The following is a 26,991-nucleotide window of genomic DNA, read 5'->3' as shown; positions in this document are numbered from 1 at the left end:
GGGGGGGTACTGTTGTGAACTCTGTTTTCGGGCTCCCTCTTGTGTTCACAGGTGGTATTGTGTGAGTTTTGTTTTTGGGCTCCCCCTGGTGGCTTTGTTTGTTATCCTGCGGATCTGTGGCTGGATCAGCTGCCTCGTTATGCACTAGGGAGTTTCCTATTTAGCTCTGCTTCACCTCCACTTGTTGCCGGCTGTCGATGTATTCAGTGCTATTCTGATCTCCCCTGATTATCTTCGTTTTCAGTCTCTTCTGGAGAAGCTAAGTTTCTGTTTGATTATTTTTTGCTCATCAGTCTGCAATATGATTTCAGTGTATGATGAGTTAGGTCCAGCTTGCTAATATGTGAGTTCTTGCTGCTGGTAAGCTCTGGGGTACGGAGTTGCTTCCCCCGCACCGTTAGTTGGTGCGGGGGCTCGAGCAATCTCTGCGTGGATATTTTGCTTAGGGTTTTCTATTGACCGCACAGCTCCCTTCCTATTTTCTGCTATCTAGTATTAGCGGGCCTCATTTGCTAAATCTGTTGTGAATTCGGTTTTTGGGCTCCCCCGGTGGTCTGTTATGGTAGTGTCTCTTATGTGCCTTCCTCCATCTCTGATTACCTGTCGCCACCCTCTTGGGGAGTTTCCTATTTAAGGCTGCTTGGCTGTTAGTCACATGCCGGCCATCAATGTGCTAGTAGCATTCTGTTGCATTCACCTGCCTCAAGTTCCAGTTCAGCTAAGTTGAATTTTGTTTCTTGTTTTGCTATTTTTGTCCAGCTATCTGCAATGTGACTCTTCAGTGCTGGAAGCTCTTGTGGACAGAAAATTACTACTCCAGTGGCATGAGTTGTCACTGGAGTTTAAAGTAATTTCTGGATGGTGTTTTTGAATAGTGATTTTTAGGTCGACCGTGAAGTAACTCTTTCCTGTCCTTCTGCTATCTAGTAAGCGGACCTCACTGTGCTAAATCTGCTGTTCATCCTACGTATGTCATTTCCTCTGAACTCACCGTCAATATCTGTGGGGGCCTACTATCATCTTTTGGGGTTCCTCACTGGAGGTAAGGTAGGCCTGTATATTCCTCTTATAGGGGTAGTTAGATCTCCGGCTGGCGCGTGGTGTCTAGGGCATCGTAGGTACATCCCCCGGCTACTGTAAGTGTTGGGTCAGGTTCAGGTCACGGTCGACCTTAGTTTCCATCACCCGAGAGCTACAGTGCCTACAAGTAGTATTCAACCCCCTGCAGATTTAGCAGGTTTAATAAGATGCAAATAAGTTAGAGCCTTCAAACTTCAAACAAGAGCAGGATTTATTAACAGATGCATAAATCTTACAAACCAAAAAGTTTTGTTGCTCAGTTAAATTTTTATAAATTTTAAACATAAAAGTGTGGGTCAATTATTATTCAACCCCTAGGTTTAATATTTTGTGGAATAACCTTTGTTTGCAATTACAGCTAATAATCGTCTTTTATAAGACCTGATCAGGCCGGCACAGGTCTCTGGAGTTATCTTGGCCCACTCCTCCATGCAGATCTTCTCCAAGTTATCTAGGTTCTTTGGGTGTCTCATGTGGACTTTAATCTTGAGCTCCTTCCACAAGTTTTCAATTGGGTTAAGGTCAGGAGACTGACTAGGCCACTGCAACACCTTGATTTTTTGCCTCTTGAACCAGGCCTTGGTTTTCTTGGCTGTGTGCTTTGGGTCGTTGTCTTGTTGGAAGATGAAATGACGACCCATCTTAAGATCCTTGATGGAGGAGCGGAGGTTCTTGGTCAAAATCTCCAGGTAGGCCGTGCTATCCATCTTCCCATGGATGCGGACCAGATGGCCAGGACCCTTGGCTGAGAAACAGCCCCACAGCATGATGCTGCCACCACCATGCTTGACTGTAGGGATGGTATTCTTGGGGTCGTATGCAGTGCCATCCAGTCTCCAAACGTCACGTGTGTGGTTGGCACCAAAGATCTCGATCTTGGTCTCATCAGACCAGAGAACCTTGAACCAGTCAGTCTCAGAGTCCTCCAAGTGATCATGAGCAAACTGTAGACGAGCCTTGACATGACGCTTTGAAAGTAAAGGTACCTTATGGGCTCGTCTGGAACGGAGACCATTGCGGTGGAGTACGTTACTCATGGTATTGACTGAAACCAATGTCCCCACTGCCATGAGATCTTCCCGGAGCTCCTTCCTTGTTGTCCTTGGGTTAGCCTTGACTCTTCGGACAAGCCTGGCCTCGGCACGGGAGGAAACTTTCAAAGGCTGTCCAGGCCGTGGAAGGCTAACAGTAGTTCCATAAGCCTTCCACTTCCGGATGATGCTCCCAACAGTGGAAACAGGTAGGCCCAACTCCTTGGAAAGGGTTTTGTACCCCTTGCCAGCCTTGTGACCCTCCACGATCTTGTCTCTGATGGCCTTGGAATGCTCCTTTGTCTTTCCCATGTTGACCATTTTTGAGTGCTGTTCACAAGTTTGGGGAGGGTCTTAAATAGTCAGAAAAGGCTGGAAAAAGAGATAATTAATACAAACATGTGAAGCTCATTGTTCTTTGTGCCTGAACTACTTCTTAATACTTTAGGGGAACCAAACAGAATTCTCGTGGGATGAGGGGTTGAATAATAAATGACCCTCTGAAAAGACTTTTCACAATTTAAAAAAAAAATAAACAAAGAAATAACATTCTTTTTTGCTGCAGTGCATTTCACACTTCCAGGCTGATCTACAGTCCAAATGTCACAATGCCAAGTTAATTCCAAATGTGTAAACCTGCTAAATCTGCAGGGGGTTGAATACTACTTGTAGGCACTGTAGTCCGTTTTGTATTTTTTTCCCATGGTCATTGGGGTAACCATAACAGTTTGGCCGGCCAGTAAAAAATCTATGTGTTAAAATATGCACTAAAGTAGGAAGGAGAAGAAAAGGTTTTTTTTTTTCTGTGTTTGAAAGTGCACCTTAGTTTGATCATTTGTATTCCTTGCTTAAACTGCAGTCTTCAGCCTTTTTTTTTTCTCCTCTCCTCTTAACCTCTGAATGCTTGGGTTACACCCATTTGAAACATGGATCCACAGAGTTTAGTTGCGGGTTTGAATAACCTTGCGACAAAAGTACAGAACCTACAAGATTTTGTTATACGTGCTCCAATGTCTGAACCTAAGATTCCTCTGCCTGAATACTTTACCGGAGACAGATCCCGGTTTTTGAGTTTCAGAGAAAATTGCAAATTGTTTTTGTCTCTGAGATCTCACTCTGCTGGTGATCAGACTCAACAAGTTAAAATTGTTATCTCTCTACTGCGCGGCGACCCACAAAGTTGGGCATTTGCATTATCGCCAGGGGATCCTGCGTTGTTAAATGTAGATGCGTTTTTTCAGGCTTTGGGGTTGCTTTATGAAGAACCTAATTTGGAGATTTTGGCTGAGAAAGCCTTGATAGCTCTTTCCCAAGGGCAAGATGAAGCTGAGATATACTGCCAGAAATTCCGTAAATGGTCGGTGCTTACTAAATGGAATGAGTGCGCTTTAGCAGCTAATTTCAGAGAAGGTCTCTCTGATGCCGTGAAGGATGTCATGGTGGGGTTCCCTGTGCCTACAGGTCTGAATGATGCCATGAAATTGGCTATCCAGATTGATCGGCGTTTGCGGGAGCGCAAATCTGTGCACCATATGGCGGGGTCTTCTGAGGAAGAATCTGTGCACCATATGGTGGTATCTTCTGAGCAAAAACCTGTGCACCATATGGCGGTGTCTTCTGAGCAAAGACCTGTGCACCATTTGGCGGTGACCTCTGAAAAGGCATTGGAGCATATGCAATGCGATCGTGTTTTGTCTAGAGGCGAACGTCAAAATTACAGGCGCAAAAATGGATTGTGCTTCTACTGTGGAGATCCAGCTCATGTTATATCAGCATGCTCTAAACGTATAAATAAGGTTGATAAAAAGGTTGATAAATCTTTTTCTACAGGTACCTTGCAGTCAAAATTTCTTTTGTCCGTGACATTGATTTGTACCTTATCATCTGTGACTGTGAATGCTTATGTGGATTCTGGCGCCGCTCTGAGTCTCATGGATTGGTCCTTTGCCAAGCGTTGTGGGTTTGATTTGGAGCCGTTGGAAGTTTCTATTCCCCTGAAGGGTATTGATTCTACACCTTTGGCTAGCAATAAACCACAATATTGGACACAAGTGACTATGCGTCTTACCCCAGACCATCAGGAGATTATTCGTTTCCTTGTATTATATAACCTACATGATGTCTTAGTGCTTGGATTACCATGGTTACAGATTCATAATCCCGTCTTGGACTGGAAATCTATGTCTGTGTTGAGCTGGGGATGTCGGGGTATTCATGGGGATGCACCTTTGGTTCCTATTTCTTCATCTACTCCCTCTGAGATCCCAGCATTTCTGTCAGATTTTTATGATGTCTTTCAAGAGCCTAAAGTTGATTCTCTCCCTCCCCACAGAGAGTGTGACTGCGCTATTGAATTGATCCCCGGTAGTAAGTTTCCTAAGGGTCGCTTGTTTAATTTGTCTGTACCTGAACATACTGCTATGCGGGAGTATATCAGAGAATCCTTGGAAAAGGGTCATATTCGCCCCTCGTTGTCTCCACTAGGGGCAGGATTTTTCTTTGTAGGTAAAAAGGATGGTTCATTGAGACCTTGTATCGACTATCGACTTTTGAATAAGATTACAGTTAAATACCAGTACCCGTTACCTTTACTGACTGATCTGTTTGCTCGTATAAAGGGGGCTAAGTGGTTCACTAAGATCGATCTACGTGGTGCGTATAATTTGGTGCGGATTAAGCAGGGGGATGAGTGGAAGACCGCATTTAATACGCCTGAAGGCCATTTTGAGTATTTGGTAATGCCTTTCGGTCTCGCAAATGCTCCTTCCGTTTTTCAGTCCTTTATGCACGATATTTTCCGTGAATATCTGGATAAGTTTATGATTGTGTATTTGGATGATATTCTTGTTTTTTCGGAGGACTGGGAATCTCACGTTCAACAGGTCAGGAGAGTTTTTCAGGTTTTGCGAGCTAATTCTCTTTTTGTAAAGGGCTCAAAGTGTAGTTTTGGAGTTCAGAGAATTTCCTTTTTGGGATATATTTTTTCCCCTTCATCTATGGAGATGGACCCTGTCAAGGTCCAGGCTATTTGTGATTGGATGCAACCTACTTCTTTGAAGAGTCTGCAAAAGTTCTTGGGTTTTGCTAATTTCTATCGCCGATTTATAGCGGGTTTTTCTGCCATTGCTAAACCTTTGACTGATTTGACCAAAAAGGGTGCTGATGTTGCTAATTGGTCCTCTGCGGCTGTGGAGGCCTTTCAAGAGCTTAAGCGCCGCTTTTCTTCCGCTCCTGTGTTGCGCCAACCTGATGTGTTACTTCCGTTCCAGGTTGAGGTGGATGCTTCGGAGATCGGAGCAGGTGCAGTTTTGTCGCAGAAAGATCCTGACTGCTCAGTAATGAGACCATGTGCGTTTTTCTCCCGAAAGTTTTCGCCCGCTGAGCGAAATTATGATGTGGGAAATCGGGAACTTCTGGCCATGAAGTGGGCGTTTGAGGAGTGGCGTCATTGGCTTGAGGGTGCTAGACACCAGGTGGTGGTCCTCACTGACCACAAGAATCTAATTTATCTTGAGTCGGCCAGGCGTCTGAATCCTAGACAGGCGCGCTGGTCGTTGTTTTTCTCCCGATTTAACTTTGTGGTGTCATATCTGCCTGGGTCCAAGAATGTGAAGGCGGATGCCCTCTCTAGGAGTTTTGAGCCTGACTCGCCTGGTGATTCCGAACCTACCGGCATCCTGAAGGATGGGGTGATATTGTCAGCTGTCTCCCCAGACCTGCGGCGTTCTTTGCAGGAGTTTCAGGTGGATAGGCCTGATCGCTGTCCGCCTGGTAGACTGTTTGTCCCTGATGATTGGACCAGTAGAGTTATCTCGGAGGTTCATTCTTCCGCGTTGACAGGTCATCCTGGAATTTTTGGCACCAGGGATTTGGTGTCTAGGTCCTTCTGGTGGCCTTCTTTGTCTCGAGATGTGCGCATGTTTGTGCAGTCTTGTGATGTTTGTGCTCGGGCCAAGCCCTGCTGTTCTAGGGCCAGTGGGTTGTTGTTGCCCTTGCCTATTCCTAAGAGGCCTTGGACGCACATCTCTATGGACTTTATTTCTGACCTTCCGGTTTCTCGTAGGATGTCTGTCATCTGGGTGATTTGTGACCGTTTTTCCAAGATGGTTCATTTGGTACCTTTACCCAAATTGCCCTCCTCCTCTGAGTTGGTTCCTCTATTTTTTCAGAATGTGGTGCGTTTGCATGGTATTCCTGAGAATATAGTGTCTGACAGGGGTACTCAGTTTGTGTCTAGATTTTGGCGGACGTTCTGTGCCAGGATGGGTATCGATTTGTCTTTTTCGTCTGCATTCCATCCTCAGACTAATGGCCAGACTGAGCGTACTAATCAGACCTTGGAGACTTACTTGAGGTGTTTTGTGTCCGCTGATCAGGATGATTGGCTTGACTTTTTGCCATTGGCAGAGTTTGCCCTTAACAATCGGGCTAGTTCTGCCACTTTGGTTTCTCCATTTTTTTGTAATTCAGGGTTTCACCCTCGGTTTTCGTCCGGTCAATTGGAGTCTTCGGATTGTCCTGGAGTGGATGCTGTGGTTGATAGGATGCATCAGATTTGGGGACAGGTTGTGGACAATCTGAAGTTGTCCCAGGAGAAGACTCAACAGTTCACTAATCGTCATCGGCGTATTGGTCCTCGTCTTTGTGTTGGGGACCTGGTGTGGCTGTCTTCTCGATTTGTTCCTATGAAGGTCTCGTCTCCTAAGTTTAAGCCTCGGTTTATCGGCCCTTATAGGATTCTGGAGGTTCTTAATCCTGTGTCCTTTCGTTTGGACCTCCCAGCATCTTTTAATATCCATAATGTTTTCCATCGGTCATTATTGCGGAGGTATGAGGTACCGGTTGTTCCTTCTGCTGATCCACCTGCTCCTGTGTTGGTTGAGGGTGAATTGGAGTATGTGGTGGAAAAGATCTTGGACTCCCGTGTTTCCAGACGGAAACTTCAGTATCTGGTTAAGTGGAAAGGTTATGGCCAGGAGGATAATTCTTGGGTGACAGCATCCGATGTTCATGCTCCCGATTTGGTTCGTGCATTTCATAGTGCTCATCCAGGTCGCCCTGGTGGTTCTGGTGAGGGTTCGGTGCCCCCTCCTTAAGGGGGGGGTACTGTTGTGAATTCGGTTTTTGGGCTCCCCCGGTGGTCTGTTATGGTAGTGTCTCTTATGTGCCTTCCTCCATCTCTGATTACCTGTCGCCACCCTCTTGGGGAGTTTCCTATTTAAGGCTGCTTGGCTGTTAGTCACATGCCGGCCATCAATGTGCTAGTAGCATTCTGTTGCATTCACCTGCCTCAAGTTCCAGTTCAGCTAAGTTGAATTTTGTTTCTTGTTTTGCTATTTTTGTCCAGCTATCTGCAATGTGACTCTTCAGTGCTGGAAGCTCTTGTGGACAGAAAATTACTACTCCAGTGGCATGAGTTGTCACTGGAGTTTAAAGTAATTTCTGGATGGTGTTTTTGAATAGTGATTTTTAGGTCGACCGTGAAGTAACTCTTTCCTGTCCTTCTGCTATCTAGTAAGCGGACCTCACTGTGCTAAATCTGCTGTTCATCCTACGTATGTCATTTCCTCTGAACTCACCGTCAATATCTGTGGGGGCCTACTATCATCTTTTGGGGTTCCTCACTGGAGGTAAGGTAGGCCTGTATATTCCTCTTATAGGGGTAGTTAGATCTCCGGCTGGCGCGTGGTGTCTAGGGCATCGTAGGTACATCCCCCGGCTACTGTAAGTGTTGGGTCAGGTTCAGGTCACGGTCGACCTTAGTTTCCATCACCCGAGAGCTAGTCCGTTTTGTATTTTTTTCCCATGGTCATTGGGGTAACCATAACATAAATCTATTTCATCTCTGCGTTTGTGCTTTCCCCTTAACTCACCATTAATATTTGTGGGGGGCTTTTCTATATCTTTGGGGTCATTTCTCTGAGGCAAGTAAGGACTTTACTTTCCCTCTAGGAATAGGTAGTTTCTCAGGCCGTGAAGAGACGTCTAGGATTTCCAGGTAACGTTCCACGGCTGCCTATAGTTGTTTGCGGATAGGATCAGGTTGCGGTCAATCCAGATACCACTTCCCCAGAGCTGGTAGTCGGTTTAGTTACTTAGCTAGTCTAACTTGCGATCCTTGCCACTAGGATCAGAACAGTACCCCTTGACAACCCCAACTGGATACAGACATTGATTTCCAGTCCAATACAGGATTATGGACCTGTAGCCATGGCAAACCCAAAATGACCACATCATGCAGATTATGCAACACCAAAAAGCGAATATCCTCCTGATGTGCAGGAGCCATGCACATGGTCAATTGAGTCCAGTACTGAGGCTTATTCTTGGCCAAAGGTGTAGCATCAATTCCTCTCAATGGAATAGGATACTGCAAGGGCTCCAAGAAAAAACCACAGCGCCTGGCGAACTCCAAGTCCATCAAATTCAGGGCAGCGCCTGAATCCACAAATGCCATAACAGAATAGGACGACAAAGAGCAGATCAGAGTAACGGACAAAAGAAATTTTGGCTGTACCGTACCAATGGTGGCAGACCTAGCGAACCATTTAGTGCGCTTAGGACAATCAGAGATAGCATGAGTGGAGTCACCACAGTAAAAACACAGCCTATTCTGACGTCTATATTCTTGCCGTTCAGCTCTGGTCAAGGTCCTATCACATTGCATAGGCTCAGGCTTCTGCTCAGGAAACACCGCCAAATGGTGCACATTTTTGCGCTCACGTAAGCGTCGATCGATCTGAATGGCCAAGGACATAGACTCATTCAGACCAGCAGGCGTGGGGAATCCCACCATAACATCCTTAAGGGCTTCAGAAAGACCCTTTCTGAAAATTGCCGCCAGGGCACACTCATTCCACTGAGTAAGCACAGACCACTTTCTGAACTTCTGACAATATACCTCCGCTTCATCCTGACCCTGACACAAAGCCAGCAAAATTTTCTCTGCCTGATCCACTGAATCTGGTTCATCATAAAGCAATCCAAGCGCCAGAAAAAACGCATCTACATTACGCAATGCAGGATCTTCTGGTGCAAGGGAAAATGCCCAGTCTTGAGGGTCGCCACGTAGCAGAGAAATAATGATTTTTACTTGCTGAATGGGGTCACCAGAGGAGCGGGGTTTCAAAGCAAAAAACAGTCTACAATTATTTTTGAAATTCAGGAACTTAGATCTATCCCCAGAAAACAAATCAGGAATTGGAATTCTGGGTTCTAACATCGGGTTCTGAACTACATAATCTTGAATGCTTTGTACCCTTGCAGTGAGTTGATCCACACAAGAGGACAGACCTTGAATGTCCATATCTACACCTGTGTCCTGAACCACCCAGAGGTTAAGGGGAAAAGAAATACAAAAAACACTGCAGAGAAAAAAAATGGTCTCAGAACTTCTCTTATCCCTCTATTGAGATGCATTAACACTTTGCGGGCCAGCTGTACTGTTATGTAGGGCTGGTGGTTAGGAACACTAGAAATGACCAGATGAGCAAACTAGCGACACAGGACGAGCTCTGGGAAGTGGGAGCTCTGCTGACCGCAATTCCTAATCCTATCACAACAACTAAAAATAGCCGTGGAGCGTTCCTGACTCTGTCTAGACGCCTCTTCACAGCCTAAGAGCTAACTACCCCTAAAGATAGAAAATACAGCCTAGCTTGCCTCAGAGAAGTTCCCCAAAGAAATAGGCAGCCCCCACATATATTGACTGTGAGTTAAGATGGAAGTCACAAACACAGGAATGAAATAGGTTTCAGCATAGGAGGCCAGACTTGACTAAACAGACTGAGGATAGAAAAGGTATCTTTGCGGTCAGCATAAAAACTAACAAAAAACCACGCAGAGTGTGCAAAAGAAACCACCGCACCGACTCACGGCGCGGTGGTGCCACTCTGCATCCCAGAGCTTCCAGCTAACAAGATAAATTCATTAAAGCAAGCTGGACAAAAACACAGTGGTAACAAATAAGCTAGCAGGGACTTAGCTTTTGCTGAAGTAGACAGGTCATCTGAAAGATCCAAGTGAACTGAACCAGTACTAGGACATTGACAGCTGGCATCAAGTAACAATCTGAGTGGAGTTAAATAGAGCAGCCAGCCAAGACCTGAACGAGATCAGCTGGAGAAGGAATCTCAGAACCAGCAGCTCCACTCACAGCCACCAGAGGGAGTCCATGAACAGAACTCGCCGAAGTACCATTCACAACCACAGGAGGGAGCTCGAGAACAGAATTCACAACAGGCAAGCAGCTTGGTGTGCTGAAATCAACTGTGGGAGCAATAATAAGAAAATTGAAGATACACAAGACCATTCATAATCTCCCTCGATCTGGGGCTCTATGCAAGATCTCACCCCGTGGGATCAAAATGATCACAAGAATGGTGAGCAAAAATCCCAGAACCACACTGGGGGCCTAGTGAATGACCTGCATATAGCTGGGACCACCGTAGCAAAGGCTACCATCAGTAACACACTACCCCGCCAGGGACTCAGATCCTGCAGTGCCAGACATGTCCCCCTGCTTAAGCCAGTAGATGTCCGGGCCCATCTGAAGTTTGCTAGATAGCATTTGGATTATCCAGAAGAGTATTGGGAGAATGTCATATGGTCTGATGAAACCAAAGTAGAACTGTTTGGTAGAACCAAAACTCATGTTTAGAGGAGATAGAATGCTGAGTTGCATCCAAAGAACACCATACCTACTGTAATGCATGGGGGTGACAACATCATGCTTTGGGGCTGTTTCTCTGCAAAGGGACCAGGACGACTGATATGTGTACATAAAAGAATGAATAGGGCCATGTATCGTGAAATTTTGAGTGCAAACCTCCTTTCGTCAGCACGGGCATTGAAGATGAAACGTGGATGGGTCTTTCAGCATGATAATGATCCCAAGCACACTGCCAGGGCAACAAAGGAGTGGCTTCGTAAGAAGCATATGAAGGTCCTGGAGTGGCCTAGCCAGTCTCCAGATCTTAACCCCATAGAAAACCTTTGGAAGGAGTTGAAAGTCCGTGTTGCCGAGCGACAGGCCCAAAACATCACTGCTCTAGAGGAGGTCTGCATGGTGGAATGGGCCAACATATCACCAACAGTGTGTGTCAACTTTGTGAAGACCTACAAAAACGTTTGACCACTGTCATTGCCAAGAAAGGGTATATAACAAAATATTGAGATGAACTTTAATGACCAAATCCTTATTTTCCACCATAATTTGCAAAACAAATCTTGCCAAATCAGACAAGGTGATTTTCTGGATTTGTTTTCTCTCATTTTGACTCTCATAGTTGTGGTTTACCTATGATGTCAATTACAGGCCTCTCCTGTCTTTTTAAGTGGGAGAACTTGCACAATTGGTGGCTGACTAAATACTTTTTTTTCTCCACTGTATATGGTATTTAATTGCCTGTCATGCTGTATTTGAATGCCACGCATGTTATACTGAATTTTGCCCACAGTAGTCACTGGAAAAAAAATGAAAGCCCAGTCAGATCATTCCCTTTTAATACCAGCTGGCTGCCCGAAATAACTGAAGGAGGAGCTGCAGCAATTCCTGGGTCGACTTGAAATTGAAAGAAAAGAGGTTGTTCAAAGTGTGACAACCCCAATAGATATAAGCTTTCCATCTGTCTTTGTTATTATAGCATTAGTGGTAATGAGGGTGACATTGGTTTGCACAGTGCAGGTCTGTACACAATGGCATGAACACACTACTATTGAACATGCTGGGGAGTTTTCCTGAAATTATGTGACAATCTCTTTTTTCCCTAGAAGTGGAAAGGACTGTACTGCTTCTGTGCTCACAGTGCCACCAGCAAAGGTGAAGTGGAACATCAAGTCGTGCCAGATTTTGAGCCATTATGAAAATGATGATTTAATTTGCAATATGATTTCCTAAACAATAGAATAAGCTGAAGAGTCACAGTATTTCAAATGACTTTGTTACAATATTTCCCCTATAAAGGTGGCCATACATAAAATGTCATATGCCGCGACATCAAAATAACTAGACTATAAACTGTGACATCATAAAGAATTATAGGTACCAGGGCTGTAATGATGCCTGGACGGGCCGACTATTTAATGTATGTTTAAGCATCCAATGGCAGTTGTGAGGAGAAAGAAGAATTGGGCATGTTTGATCTTGACACAGCTGGTCCATTGATGCGACCAATGATACCTGGCAGCCACCTTTTCCTTTCTCCCCATTGAGAGAACATGCATACTTTGCTGACCCAAGTAGACATGTTTACTTGGGGGGAGGGGCGCAAGAGGGGGTGGGCAGGAAACTTAAAAAGTTATTCTCACTTTGTGTCTTGAACAGCACACAACTCTCCAGTCTCTTTTACTTCCTTGTTGCTGGGGAGGGGTGGGTACCCCTCCTTGAGTGACAGTTCTGGTTCAGTACCTTCTTCCTACTTCCTACTTCCTACTTCTAAGCTTATGTTTCTGGATACATTAACATGAGTGCTTGTTCTGAAGTCAACACTGTTATCGCTATAGGGAGATAAGGGTGCCTCTTAGGGTACCGTCTCACAGTGGCACTTTTGTCGCTACGACGGTACGATCCGTGATGTTCCAGCGATATCCATATGATATCGCTGTGTCTGACACGCAGCAGCGATCAGGGACCCTGCTGAGAATCGTACGTCATAGCAGATCGTTTGGAACTTTCTTTCGTCGCTGGATCTCCCGCTGTCATCGTTGGATCGGTGTGTGTGACACCGATCCAACGATGCGTTCGCTTGTAACCAGGGTAAACATCGGGTTACTAAGCGCAGGGCCGCGCTTAGTAACCCGATCTTTACCCTGGTTACCGTCGTAAATGTAAAAAAAACCAAACAGTACATACTCACATTCCGGTGTCCGTCAGGTCCCTTGCCGTCTGCTTCCCGCACTGACTGACTCCCGGCCGTAAAGTGAAAGCAGATCACAGCGGTGTCGTCACCGCTGTGATCTGCTTTCACTTTACGGCCGGGAGTCAGTCAGTGCGGGAAGCAGATGGCAAGGGACCTGACGGACACCGGAATGTGAGTATGTACTGTTTTTTTTTACATTTACGACGGTAACCAGGGTAAACATCGGGTTACTAAGCGCGGCCCTGCGCTTAGTAACCCGATGTTTACCCTGGTTACCCGGGGACCTCGGCATCGTTGGTCGCTGGAGAGCTGTCTGTGTGACAGCTCTCCAGCGACCACACAACGACTTACCAACGATCACGGCCAGGTCGTATCGCTGGTCATGATCGTTGGTAAATCGTTTTGTGAGACGGTACCCTTAAGGTACCGTTACACTAAGCGATGCTCCAGCGATATAGACAACGATCCGACCTAAACTAGATCGCTGGAGCGTCGCTGTTTGGTCGCTGTAGAGACGTCAAACACAGCAACTCCAGAACGATGCAGGAGCGATCCAGTGACGTAACGGCGACTCACTTCTCGTTCACGCTCCATGTAAAAACATTGCTGGCATCGTTGCTTTTGCTGTCAAACACGACGATACACGCCGATCTAGCGACCAAATAAAGTTCTGGACTTCTAGCTCCAACCAACGATATAACAGCGGGATCCAGATCGCTGCTGCGTGTCAAACTCAACGAGATCGCTATCCAGGACGCTGCAACGTCACGTATCGTTGTCGTTGGAAAGTTGTTTAGTGTGAAGGTACCTTTACTGGATACAGTAAGCAAAAAAATAAAACCGGAATCTGTTGAAAGAAAAACAGATGGCTAATTAACCCCTTCATCCCAGAGCCTGTTTTCACCATCCTGACCAGGCCAATTTTTTTCATTTCTGACCACTGTCAATGTGAGACAAAAACTCTAGAACTCTTCAACGGATCCCACTAATTCTGAGATTGTTTTTTCGTGTCATATTGTACTTCATGATAGTATTAAAATTTGTTCCCTATAACTTGCGTTTATTTGTGAAAATATTGGAAAATTGGCGACAATTTTGAAAATTTCACAATTTTCAAACTTTTTATATTTATGCCCTTAAACCAGAGAGTTATGTCACCAAAAATAGTTAATAAGTAACATTTCCCACATGTCTACTTTACATCAGCACTATTGATGAGCGAATATACTCGTTACTTGAGATTTCCAGAGCACGCTCGGGGGTCCTCCGAGTATTTTTTAGTGCTCGGAGATTTAGTTTTCATCGCCGCAGCTGAATGATTTACATCTGTTAGCCAGCTTGATTACATGTGGGGATTCCCTAGCAACCAGGCATCCCCCACATGTACTTATGCTGGCTAACAGATGTAAATCACTCAGCTCCAGCAATAAAAACTAAATCTCCGAGCACTAAGAAATACTCGGAGGACACTCAAGCATGCTCTGGAAATCTCGAGTAACGAGTATATTCACTCATCACTAATCACAATTTTGGAAACATACCTTTTTTTTTGTTAGGAAGTTAGAAGGGTTAAAAGTTGACCATTGATTTCTAATTTTTACAACAAAATTTGCAAAAACATTTTTTTAGGGACCACCTCACATTTGAAGTGACTATGGGGGGCCTATATGACAGAAAATATCCAAAAATGACACCATTCTAAAAACTGTACTCCTCAAGGTGCTCAAAACCACATCAAGAAGTTTATTAACCCTTCACAAGTTTCACAGGAATTAATGGAATGTGGAATAAAAAAATTAACATTTAACTTTTTTTCACAAAAATTTTACTTTAGACCTACATTTTTTTTTATTTTCACAAGGATTATAGAACAAAATGGACCATACAATTTGTTGTGCAATTTCTCCTGAGGATGCCGATACCCCATATGTTGGAGAAAACCACTGTTTGGGTGTACAGCACGGCTTGGAAGAGAAGGGTCACCGTTTGAGTTTTTGAACGCAAAATTGTCTGGAATCGAGAGTGTCATGTCACGTTTGGAGAGCCTCTGGCATGTCTAAACAGTGTAAACCCCACACAAGTCACCCAATTTTGGAAACTAGACCCCTCCAGGAACTTATCTAGAAGTGTGCTGGGCACCTTTAATTGCCTTCCCTCCGAGTGCTTCACAGAATTTTATAACGTTGAGTGGTGAAAATAAAGTCAAATTTTTTTCCACAAAAATTATCTTTTAGTCTCAATTTTTTTTATTTTCCCAAGAGTAACATGAGAAAATGGACCCCAAAAATTGTTATACAATTTGCTCTAAGTATGCCAATACCTCATATTTGGTTGAGAACCACTTTTTGGGGGCACGGCAGGTCTCGGAAGGAAAGGAGTGATGGTTTTGAGCGCAGAGTTTGATAGAAAGGTCTGTGCGCACTATATCGCATTTGGAGAACCTCCGATGTGCCTAAACAATGGAAATACCCCATTTTCAAAAATAGACACCCCCAAGGAATTTATCTAGATGTGTGGTGAGCACCTGAAACCCTCAGGTACACAGAAATGAATAACATTGAGCTGAGAAAATAAAATATTTTTTTCCACAAAAATGTATTTTTAGCCAATTTTTTTTTTTTTCACAAGGGTATCAGGAGAAAATGGACTGCATACACTGTTGTGCAAATTTCCCCAAGTACGCTGATACCCCATATGTGGTGGAAAACTACTATTTGGGTACACAGCAGGGCTCAGTAGAGAAGGAGTGATGGTTTGGAGCGCAGACTTTGATGGAATGGTCTGCAAGCACCATGTCACGTTTGGAGAGCCCCTGATGTGCCTGAACAGTGGAAATCTGCCACAAGTGGCACCATTTTGGAAAATACACCCCTCAAGGAATTTATATAGAGGCATAGTACTATACAGCTCTGGCAAAAATTAAGAGATCACCACATCAAAAAGGACGTATGAATCAAGCCACATACAAGGTTATCCTTGAAAAACACTTGCTTCCTTCTGCTCAGGCAATGTTCCCCAACTCTGAGGACTGGTTTTTCCAGCAGGATAATGCCCCATGCCACACAGCTACAGTGGGGCAAAAAGTATTTAGTCAGTCAGCAATAGTGCAAGTTCCACCACTTAAAAAGATGAGAGGCGTCTGTAATTTACATCATAGGTAGACCTCAACTATGGGAGACAAACTGAGAAAAAAAAATCCAGAAAATCACATTGTCTGTTTTTTTATCATTTTATTTGCATTTTATGGTGGAAAATAAGTATTTGGTCAGAAACAAACAGTCAAGATTTCTGGCTCTCACAGACCTGTAACTTCTTCTTTAAGAGTCTCCTCTTTCCTCCACTCATTACCTGTAGTAATGGCACCTGTTTAAACTTGTTATCAGTATAAAAAGACACCTGTGCACACCCTCAAACAGTCTGACTCCAAACTCCACTATGGTGAAGACCAAAGAGCTGTCAAAGGACACCAGAAACAAAATTGTAGCCCTGCACCAGGCTGGGAAGACTGAATCTGCAATAGCCAACCAGCTTGGAGTGAAGAAATCAACAGTGGGAGCAATAATTAGAAAATGGAAGACATACAAGACCACTGATAATCTCCCTCGATCTGGGGCTCCACGCAAAATCCCACCCCGTGGGGTCAGAATGATCACAAGAACGGTGAGCAAAAATCCCAGAACCACGCGGGGGGACCTAGTGAATGAACTGCAGAGAGCTGGGACCAATGTAACAAGGCCTACCATAAGTAACACACTACGCCACCATGGACTCAGATCCTGCAGTGCCAGACGTGTCCCACTGCTTAAGCCAGTACATGTCCGGGCCCGTCTGAAGTTTGCTAGAGAGCATTTGGATGATCCAGAGGAGTTTTGGGAGAATGTCCTATGGTCTGATGAAACCAAACTGGAACTGTTTGGTAGAAACACAACTTGTCGTGTTTGGAGGAAAAAGAATACTGAGTTGCATCCATCAAACACCATACCTACTGTAGAGCATGGTGGTGGAAACATCATGCTTTGGGGCTGTTTCTCTGCAAAGGGGCCAGGACGACTGATCCGGGTACATGAAAGAATAAATGGGGCCATGTTTTGTGAGATTTTGAGTGCAAACCTCCTTCCATCAGCAAGGGCATTGAAGATGAAACGTGGCTGGGTCTTTCAACATGACAATGATCCAAAGTATACCGCCAGGGCAACGAAGGAGTGGCTTCGTAAGAAGCATTTCAAGGTCCTGGAGTGGCCTAGCCAGTCTTCAGATCTCAACCCTATAGAAAACCTTTGGAGGGAGTTGAAAGTCCGTGTTGCCAAGCGAAAAGCCAAAAACATCACTGCTCTAGAGGAGATCTGCATGGAGGAATGGGCCAACTTACCAACAACAGTGTGTGGCAACCTTGTGAAGACTTACAGAAAACGTTTGACCTCTGTCATTGCCAACAAAGGATAGATTACAAAGTATTGAGATGAAATTTTGTTTCTGACCAAATACTTATTTTCCACCATAAAATGCAAATAAAATGATAAAAAAACAGACAATGTGATTTTCTGGATTTTTTTTTCTCAGTTTGTCTCCCATAGTTGAGGTCTACCTATGATGTAAATTACAGACGCCTCTCATCTTTTTAAGTGGTGGAACTTGCACTATTGCTGACTGACTAAATACTTTTTTGCCCCACTGTAGGTCAGTCAATGTGTGGATGAAGGATCACCACATCAAATCCTTGTCATGGGCAGCCCAATCTCCAGACCTGAACCCCATTGAAAACCTCTTGTATGTAATCAAGAGGAAGAAGATGGATAGTCACAAGCCATCAAACAAAGAAGAATTGATTATTTGTACCAGGAGTGGCATAAGGTCACGCAAAAGCAGGGTGAAAGACTGGTGGAAAGCATGCCAAGACGCATGAAAGCTGTGATTAAAAATCATGGTTATTCCACCAAAAATTGATTTCTGAACTCTTCCTGAGATAAAACATTAGTATTGTTGTTTCTACATGAATAAGAACTTGCATTATTTGAGGTCTGAAAGCAGTGTTTCTTTTTTATTATTGTTATTTTTTTTTTTGCAGGGCCCTCACGCCTCTTGGTATCTGTTTTGAATTGTGATTATTGTTATGCTTTAATGTCTATTGTCTGTACAAATCACCTCTATAATTGTAAAGCGCTGCGGAATATGTTGGCGCTATGTAAATAAAATGATTATTATTATTTTCCACATTCCAAAAAATCCTGTGACGCACCTGAGGTTAGTAAACTTCTTGAATGTGGTTTTAAGCACCTTGAGGGGTGCAGTTTTTAGAATGGTGTCACTTTTGGGTATCTTCTATCATATAGACTCCTCAAAGTGACTTCAAATGTGAAGTGGTCCCTAAAAGAAAAATTTTGTTGTAAAAATGAGAAATCGCTGGTCAACTTTTAACCCTTATAACTTCCTAACAAAAAAAAATTGGTTCCAAAATTGTGCTGATGTAAAGTAGACATATGGGAAATGTTATTTATTAACTATTTTGTGTGACATATCTCTGTGATTTAAGGGCATGAAAATTCAAAGTTGGAATATTGTGAAATTTTCTAAATTTTTGCGAAATTTCCATTTTTTTTTCACAAATAAACGCAAGTCATATCAAATAAATGTTACCACTATCATGAATTACAATATATCACGAAAAAACAATCTCAGAATCACTGGGATTCTTTGAATTGTTCTACAGTTATTCCCTCATAAAGGGACAGTGGTCAGAATTGTAAACATTGGCCCGGTCATTAACATGCAAACCACCCTCGGAGGTATAGGGGTTAACTAGCTGGTTCCTTCCTGCCCCATATATTGTAGGCTTTTTAGTCCAAGAGAGGTATCTTATCAGGACAGGGACCCAACTATAAGGTACGCATTGACGTTGCAGTTGGGCTTATATACATTGGTCAATTTATGCGCTAAGTACCTTCATTTTACTATACATTTTCCCATAGCAATATTGTATTTTCAATTTTCCAACATTCCATATGTACATAATATAGCACTTAACCAACTTTCTATGGCAGTTAATGCAGTTCCAATTTTCTAAATTTACCATTCAAAACAATCCAGAGTGCAGCTTTGTATTTTCTTTTAAGTGTGAAATCCTGCCTCTAAGTGTGCATATATGTAGAGTTAGCCATTAAAAGGTATCAATCACTGAGGACTCTCAATTCTAAATATTTTTATATGTACAGTATGTATGTTTTAAAATGTGCCTAAGTATATGTAAAATTGTGCTTGTGTACACCCGTGTATTTGTGAAAGTTTATCTGCCTGTATATATTTCCTTATATGTTTTAATCACTAGTGGTATATATAGTGTAAGGGTTTTGTATTCACTTAGGTGCGGCAGGAGGAAAACAGGAGGCGTGCTTCTTTAAAAAGTCCATGTGGGTTTATTTGCTTCATAAACCCAGCAGAAACACCAAACGGTAAACGGCCTTCAGAGCAGGCAAAACAACAAAAAACTGTCCTTAGCAGGGACTCTCTCCTCCCTCAGGCCTGGGGGCACATAGGCCAGGCAATATCCAGCACACAGGCTCGGCCTGGAGCCACACACACAGGAGGGCTTCTACCTCCCAAGACACAGACCATGTGTCAAACAACAGCCTCCATTATGTAAGCTGTAACCACATCCACAGGTGAGAGATGTGGGTAGCCAGACCCGCCCACCTCTCATAGCTACCCGCAACCCGGACCCAGGTGCACTAAACGACATCTTAGTGCTATAAGGCCATTAGCTTCCTTACAATGTGTACATCTTATTCCTTAGTGATATATTTATTTATGTATCCATTTTATTCAATGGTGGTATCTATTTATGTATACTTGTTAATGTAATGGTGGTATGTACTGTATGTACACATGTTTTTCACTGGTTATATTTATGTACAGTATATATTTTATTCACTGGTAATATAAATTTATGTATATGTTTTATTCACTGGTTGTATCTATTTATACATACACGGGGGCGTAGATAGAAATCATGGGGCCTCATAGCAGAAGTTTTTTATTGGGCCCCTCCAACAACAAAAAATAAATAAATTAATATTCGGTGGGGCTAAAGAAGAGCATATCTCACAACTCTGCAGTCCTTACAAAGTAATTTTCCTCCTACTGAAGCTCTAAATTCCCCTTTCATGGCACCCAAAAAGTATGTGTCCCCCAAACACAGTATGATACCCCCACAGTGAATTTATCCATAGTACCCCCCACACGCATAGTATGATGACCCTACTGTACCCCATCTTTACTCCCCCAGAAAAGTTTGGTGACCCCAACCCCATGCAGCCCTTCATGCTGTACAATGGGCCCACATACAGTTTAATGGCCCCACACCTCACCACACTGTATAATGGCCCCCACTAGCCCTCCAAAAAGTACAATGGCCCCCAAACACCCTCCATATAGTATAACGGACCCCACACAAACATTCATACTGTATAATTGCTTGCTGTGGAGAAACAGAGGTTAATGAGTGTCAGAGGCATATACCCCTTTACAGTTGAAATTAGAAATGAGATGTTTACATACACTATATAAAAAGACACATGTGCATGTTTTTCTCAATATCTGACATGAAATCAGAATAAACCTTTCCCGTTTTAGGTCAATTAGGTTTACCATAATTATTAATATTTGCCAAATGCCAGAAAAATGAGAGAGAATGTTTTAAGGCATTTTTATTACTTACTGCAAAGTCAAAAGTTTACATACACTAAGATTACTATGCCTTTAAACAATTCTGGACTGTCCATATGATGTCATGTGTTTTAAGCTTCTGATAGGTGTTTTGGCAACATCTGAGTTAATTAGAGACACACCTGTGGATGTATTTTAATGCACACCTGAAACACGCTGCTTCTTTGTGCAGCAACATGGGAAAGTCTCAAGAAATCAGCCAAAATATCAGGAAGAGAATTGTGGACTTGCATAAGTCTGGCTCATCCTTGGGTACAATTTCAAGATACCTGAAGGTGCTTCGTTCATCTGTACAAACAATTATATGCAAGTACAAACAAGATGGGAATGTCCAGCCATCATACCACTCGGGAAGGAGACGAGTTCTGCGTCCCAGAGATGAACGTGCTTTGGTCCAACATGTGCATATCAACCCAAGGACAAAAACAAAAGACCTTGTGAAGCTGGTAAGATTGTGTCAATATCCACAGTGAAATGAGTACAGTATCAACATGGGGTTACAAGCCATTACTTCAAAAGAAACATAAAAAGCCAGATCAATGTTTGCAAATGTACACAGGAACAAATACCTTAATTTTTGGAGACATGTCCTTTGGTCTGATGAAACTAAAATTGAACTTTTTGGGCATAATGACCATGGTTACGTTTAGAGGAAAAAAGGAGAAACTTGGAAGCCTAAGATCACCATCCCAACTGTGAAACATGGGGGAGGCAGCATCATGTTGTGGGGGTGTTTTGCTGCAGGAGGGACAGGTGCACTTCACAAAATAGATGGCTTCATGAGAAAAGATTATGTGACAATACTGAAGCAACACTGTGCTTGAAAAAGATCTTTGGGATCGAAACGTCGCCACAGAAGGCAGAATAAATTGTGATCTATTTCACCAACGTGTGAGGCGCTGTCTGTTATATATTTATATATTGGACTACATACCAAGAAGGATTCCTTGGCTGAGACGTGTACTCTTTATATGGGCAATGTTGACCCTGCTTTTCCCATGAGGTGCTGTGTTCTACTGATTATGCTAAATACTGAAGCAACATCTCAAGACATCAGCCAGGAAGATAAAACTTAGGCGGAAATGGGTCTTCCAAATGGACAATGACCTGAAGCAGGCTGCCAAAATGTTAATACAGTGGCTTAAAGATAACAAAGTCAATGTTGTGGAGTGGCCATCACAAAGCCCTGATCTCAATCCTATTGAAAATTTATGGACAAAGCTTAAAAGGCAGGTGCGAACAAGGCGACCTACAAACCTGGATCAGTTACACCAGTTTTGTCAAGAGTAATGGGCCCAAATACCAACCATCTATTGTGAGAAGCTTGTGGAAGGATATGCCAAACGTTTGACCCAAGTCATTGTGATGCTAGTCTCTTCTAACAGTCAAGCCATGAGTCAGAAACGCAAGGCAAGGAGTCAAAGGCAGCCAGGAGGGTACGTCATAAACAGAAGAAAGAGACAAAAGCATGGTCAGGTAACGTTCCGAGGTCAGAATACCAGGAGGATAATGGATCAGAGCAGAAGGGGTTAAACAGACGGATGGTCAGAATGAAGTTTAAGGTAAGGGAACAAAAGATCAAGCATACAGAACTCAAGGCACAGGAAACACAAACCTCACTAGCTGAAAGTACGTCGGGCAGAGGTCTGGGAGAAACAGCTCAGTTAAATAGTGTGGCAATCACCTAGAATAATGAACACTTGGAGACAGCCGACGCCTCCCAGTCTCAAATTGGATAGTCGAGCTGTCAATCAACACACTGACAGCTCAGTACACCTCTGTACCAGATTGGATGGCTTAGCTGTCAATCAAAGTACTGACAGCTTCAGCACGCCCCTATACCTGATTGGATTGCTGAGCTGTTAGTAACTGCAACCCAGACACGCTGAGGGGTGGAACCGTGGCAGTCAGTCAGTTTAAGGGCAATGGTACCAAATACTAATGAAATGTAAGTAAACTTTTGACTTTGCAGTGAGTAATAAAAATTCCTTAAAACATTCTCTCTATCATTATTCTGGCATTAGACAAATACTAATAATTATGGCAATCCTAATTTACCTACAACAGGAAAGGTTTATTTTGATTTTATGTGAGATATTGAGAAAAACATGCATATGTGTCTTTTTATATAGTGTATGTAAACTTCTGGTTTCAACTGTACATATTTCACAACTGTTGTCCTTCAAGCCATCATCTACTGCTGATATAAGAGGTAAATGAAAAGCACTCATCAATTTACAAATATCAATTCAACCTACAAGAAGAGTCAATGTAAAGTTAACAGTCTATGCCTCCTAGATTTACTGAATTTACGTCTGGATAATTAAGGTTAAATGTTGTGTCGTCACATTTTCTCTCCCATCTTAATTAGCCAGACGCGATAGGCTTTCAATCATCCTTATCCACTTATCGGGGACAGTCTATTAGCATGTCTTTAAGCACAGACACAAATGTAAGAGGTCTCACCTTCATTAGAAAAAAACTTTGTCTCATCCAGTTTCCTCACAGCATATTCCATGCATTCCTTGTGAATAAACTCCACACGTACTTGAGGTGGTTCCTGGATTATATCCAACCGAGTGTCAGTGGCCTTGTATTCAATCCGCCTAAGCTGGCACAGCTCCAGTAGTTGCCATTTTCTGTTACAGTTATACATCCACTCTGGTTCTCTTCCCAAGGCAGAACAGGTGGGGTTGGACATAGTGGCATCCAAAAACCTGCTGTGTGTGCCTCACCTATGGTCTGTTGGATCTGTCTGTATGCCTCCCTTGTTGTGGAGCCCTTGGACAGTGTCTGCGAACATCGATCTCCTGCAGCTTCCCCAGATCCGCCAGGCTGAGTAGTATCCCACTGCTGACACCAAAATGTGGAGACACAGTTGTCAGTCGGCGCTCTAGTCCACTAGCCTGAAATCACATAGGCCAGGGATCATCCCACTGAACGCCCGCTCTCTTTTTACCATGGGCATAATACTACTCACGAAACACAGAGTGAGGGTAAAACACTGTGGAATATTTTAATGAACCACAAATAACACATAAAACAGTCCCAGCAAAATACCCAAGATGGTGCAAAGTTGCAGAATCTCACCATACCGCTGACTCGCTGGGATAAGAGCAGTTGTGACTGCAGAGCTTCCACGGCCGACTATCCCCACCTGTGGCACGCACAGAGGAAGAAACGAAAAACTTAGGAAGCTGACATTCCATTGAGGTATGAGGCCAGGTGACTGGAGGGTCACATCCTGGCTTCTCCGAACATCTCCATGGAGCCAGGTGACCCGTGGGTCCCAATCCTGGCTTTCCCAAACATACATGGGGCCCAGGTGACCGGTGGGTCCAAGTCCTGGCTTCCCCAAATGTATTCATGGGTTCAGTAATAGTCACTGGAGCAGATCTTTATTCTTTCAGCCAGGACCATGGTCCCCTAAGCTGGCTTCCTGTAGAAAGTCAAATCTGTGTCCCTCGTGATGAAGCCATGATTCCCTGACTACTCTCATGTAGAATGTTCCTGGCTGTGCTTTTGTAAAGAGTCTCTGGTTCTTTGGATCTCTTGGATGTCTTGCTATAGAGGCATATTACTTTTATATATTTTACAACTGTTGTCCTTCAAGCCATCATCCACAGGTCAAGAGGAAGGGGTGATGAGGTTAACCGCATCATTTGATTATTTATAGTTTTTCCTTCAATGTTTGCAAGTCAACAAAATGCATGGCCTGCTATAATGTGTAATCAACATATTAGTAAACATCATTGTTCAGTAACCTTGCAACCCTGTTTTGCAAAGATAGCAGTACAATAAACTGTAGGAGTTGATAAAAGAGGTAAATAAGAAGCATTCATCAATTTACAAACATCAATTCAACCTACAAGAAGAGTCAACGTAAAGATAACAGTCTATGCCTCCTGGATTATTGAATGTATGTCTGGATAAATAAGATTAAATGCTGTGTCGTCACACTTGCATACAGTATAATGGCCCCTATATAGCCCTCCCTAAAGTAAAAAGGCTCCCACATAGTCCTCCTAATAATATAATGGCCCCCATAGCTCTCCAAATTTTATAATAGCCCCCACATAGCCCTCCATATAATATAATGGGCCCCATTGTCCTCCATATAGTATACTGCACCCCATAATACTCTATATTTTATACTGTACCACATAGTCCTCCATACAGTATAATGCTCTCCCCATAGTTTTCCATATAGTATAATGCACTTCCCATAGTCCTCCATTTAATGTAATGCACCTCAGGATGTCAATACAGTGGAATGTGCCGGCCAGGTGGGCCCGGTGCTGACACTGGCACCAAGCCACCCTGTCTCATGAGCCCAATAGCAACCATGTCACCTGCCGCCATTGGCGGTAGGCCACTGTACATACATTTTATTCACTGGTTGTATTTCTGTACACGTTTTATATATTTCTGCATGTACACTACTCAAAAAATAAAGAGAAAACAAACAACAGAATATAACTCCAACTAAATCAAACTTCTGTGAAATCAAACTGTCCACTTAGGAAGCAACACTGTTTGACAATCAATTTCACATGCTGTTGTGCAAATGGAATAAACAACAGGTGGAAATTATTGGCAATTATCAAGACACACTTAATTAAGGAGTGGTTCTGCAAGTGGGGACCACAGACCACATTTTAGTACCAATGCTTTCTGGCTGTTGTTTTGGTCACTTTTGAATGTTGGTTGTGCTTTCACACTCGTGGTAGCATGAGATGGACTCTACAACCCACACAAGTGGCTCAGGTAGTGCAGCTCATCCAGGATGGCACATGAATGCGAGCTGTGGCAAGAAGGTTTGCTGTGTCTGTCAGCGTAGTGTCCAGAGGCTGGAGGCACTACCAGGAGACACGCCAGTACACCAGGAGATGTGGAGGGGGCAATAGGAGGGCAACAACCTCAGCCTTTGTACAAGGAGGAACAGGAGGAGCACTGCCAGAGCCCTGCAAAATGAACTCCAGCAGGCCACAAATGTGCATGTGTCTGCACAAACAGTTAGAAACCGACTCCATAAGGATGGTCTGAGTGCCTGACGTCCACAGATGGGGGTTGTGCTCACAACCCAACACCATGCATTTTCCACAGAACACCAGGATTGGCTAATTCGCCACTGGCGCCCTGTGCTCTTCACAGATAAAAGCAGGTTCATAATGAGCACATGTGACAGATGTGACAGAGTCTGGAGATGCCGTGGAGAGTGATCTGCTGCCTGCAACATCCTTCAGCATGACCGGTTTGGCAGTGGGTCAGTAATGGTGTGGGGTGGCATTTATTTGGAGGGCCACAGAGCCCTCCATGTGCTCGCCAGAGGTATCCTGACTGTCATTAGGTACCGAGATGAGATCCTCAGACCCCTGGTGAGACCATATGCTGGTGCGGTTGGCCCTGGGTTCCTCCTAATGCAGGACAATGCCAGACCTCATGTGGCTGGAGTGTGTCAGTAGTTCCTGCAAGATGAAGGCATTGAAGCTATGGACTGGACCGCATGTTCCCCAGACCTGAATCCGATTGAACACATCTGGGACATCATGTCTCGCACCATCCACCAACGTTACGTTGCACCACAGACTGTCAAGGAGTTGGCAGATGCTTTTGTCCAGGTCTGGGAGGAGATCCCTCAGGAGACCATCCGCCGCTTCATCAGGAGCATGCCCAGGCATTGCAGGGAGGTTATACAGGCACGTGGAGGCCGCACACACTACTGAGCATCATTTCCATGTGTGAAACTTGTGGAACTCCTAAGGTGAACCCGCCGGACCGTGACAATGAACCTCCCAAGCGTGAGCTGGCCTAGTGGACCACCCCCTATAAAGGGATCATCAGGGGCAGGCCCAGGGGAGACTTTTGCCATGGAAGCTGAAACCCGGGGACAGGAGGTAGAAGACACAAGTGAAAGACAGACTGGGAACAAGTAACGGAGATTGGGAACCACAGGGAAGGCTGCCAAATATCCGAAAGAGGACGATGGAGGAGGAACACTCAGGAGGGACTGGAGACACGGAAAAGGCAAGGAGCAGGCTGGGATGGACGGCACTAGGAGAGAACACAGAGAGGTCACAAGGTAGGGTGGTGCAGGATACAAGGCAGAGCGCAAGGCAGTTCAGACAGGTAGGTAGACAGGAGAGCGCAGGGAAACGTGGGGCCTGGATCAAGCGTGGAACACAATTGACAGTCAGGCACAGAGCAGGAGGAGAGGCTACCTGAAATAGGGTGCGTGCTGCAGGACTTCCGGGTCAGGGTCCTCCTGAGTCATAGAGTGGAGGAACAGAGTGACCGCACAC

The 26,991-nt window shown here is 44.0% G+C and overlaps 1 protein-coding gene across 1 annotated transcript in view; it reads left to right on the top strand.

The window, feature by feature from the left end:
* TLE2 (TLE family member 2, transcriptional corepressor) overlaps positions 1 to 26,991 on the top strand; it is a 238,579-nt gene that overhangs the window by 48,014 nt on the left and 163,574 nt on the right. The gene's annotated exons all lie outside the window — the stretch shown is intronic.

Source organism: Ranitomeya variabilis, chromosome 1 (genome assembly GCF_051348905.1).
Source record: "Ranitomeya variabilis isolate aRanVar5 chromosome 1, aRanVar5.hap1, whole genome shotgun sequence".
NCBI classification, from domain to species: domain Eukaryota; kingdom Metazoa; phylum Chordata; class Amphibia; order Anura; family Dendrobatidae; genus Ranitomeya; species Ranitomeya variabilis.
The sequence above is the reverse complement of the archived record's forward strand: the minus strand, read 5'-3'. Positions and strand labels throughout refer to the sequence as shown.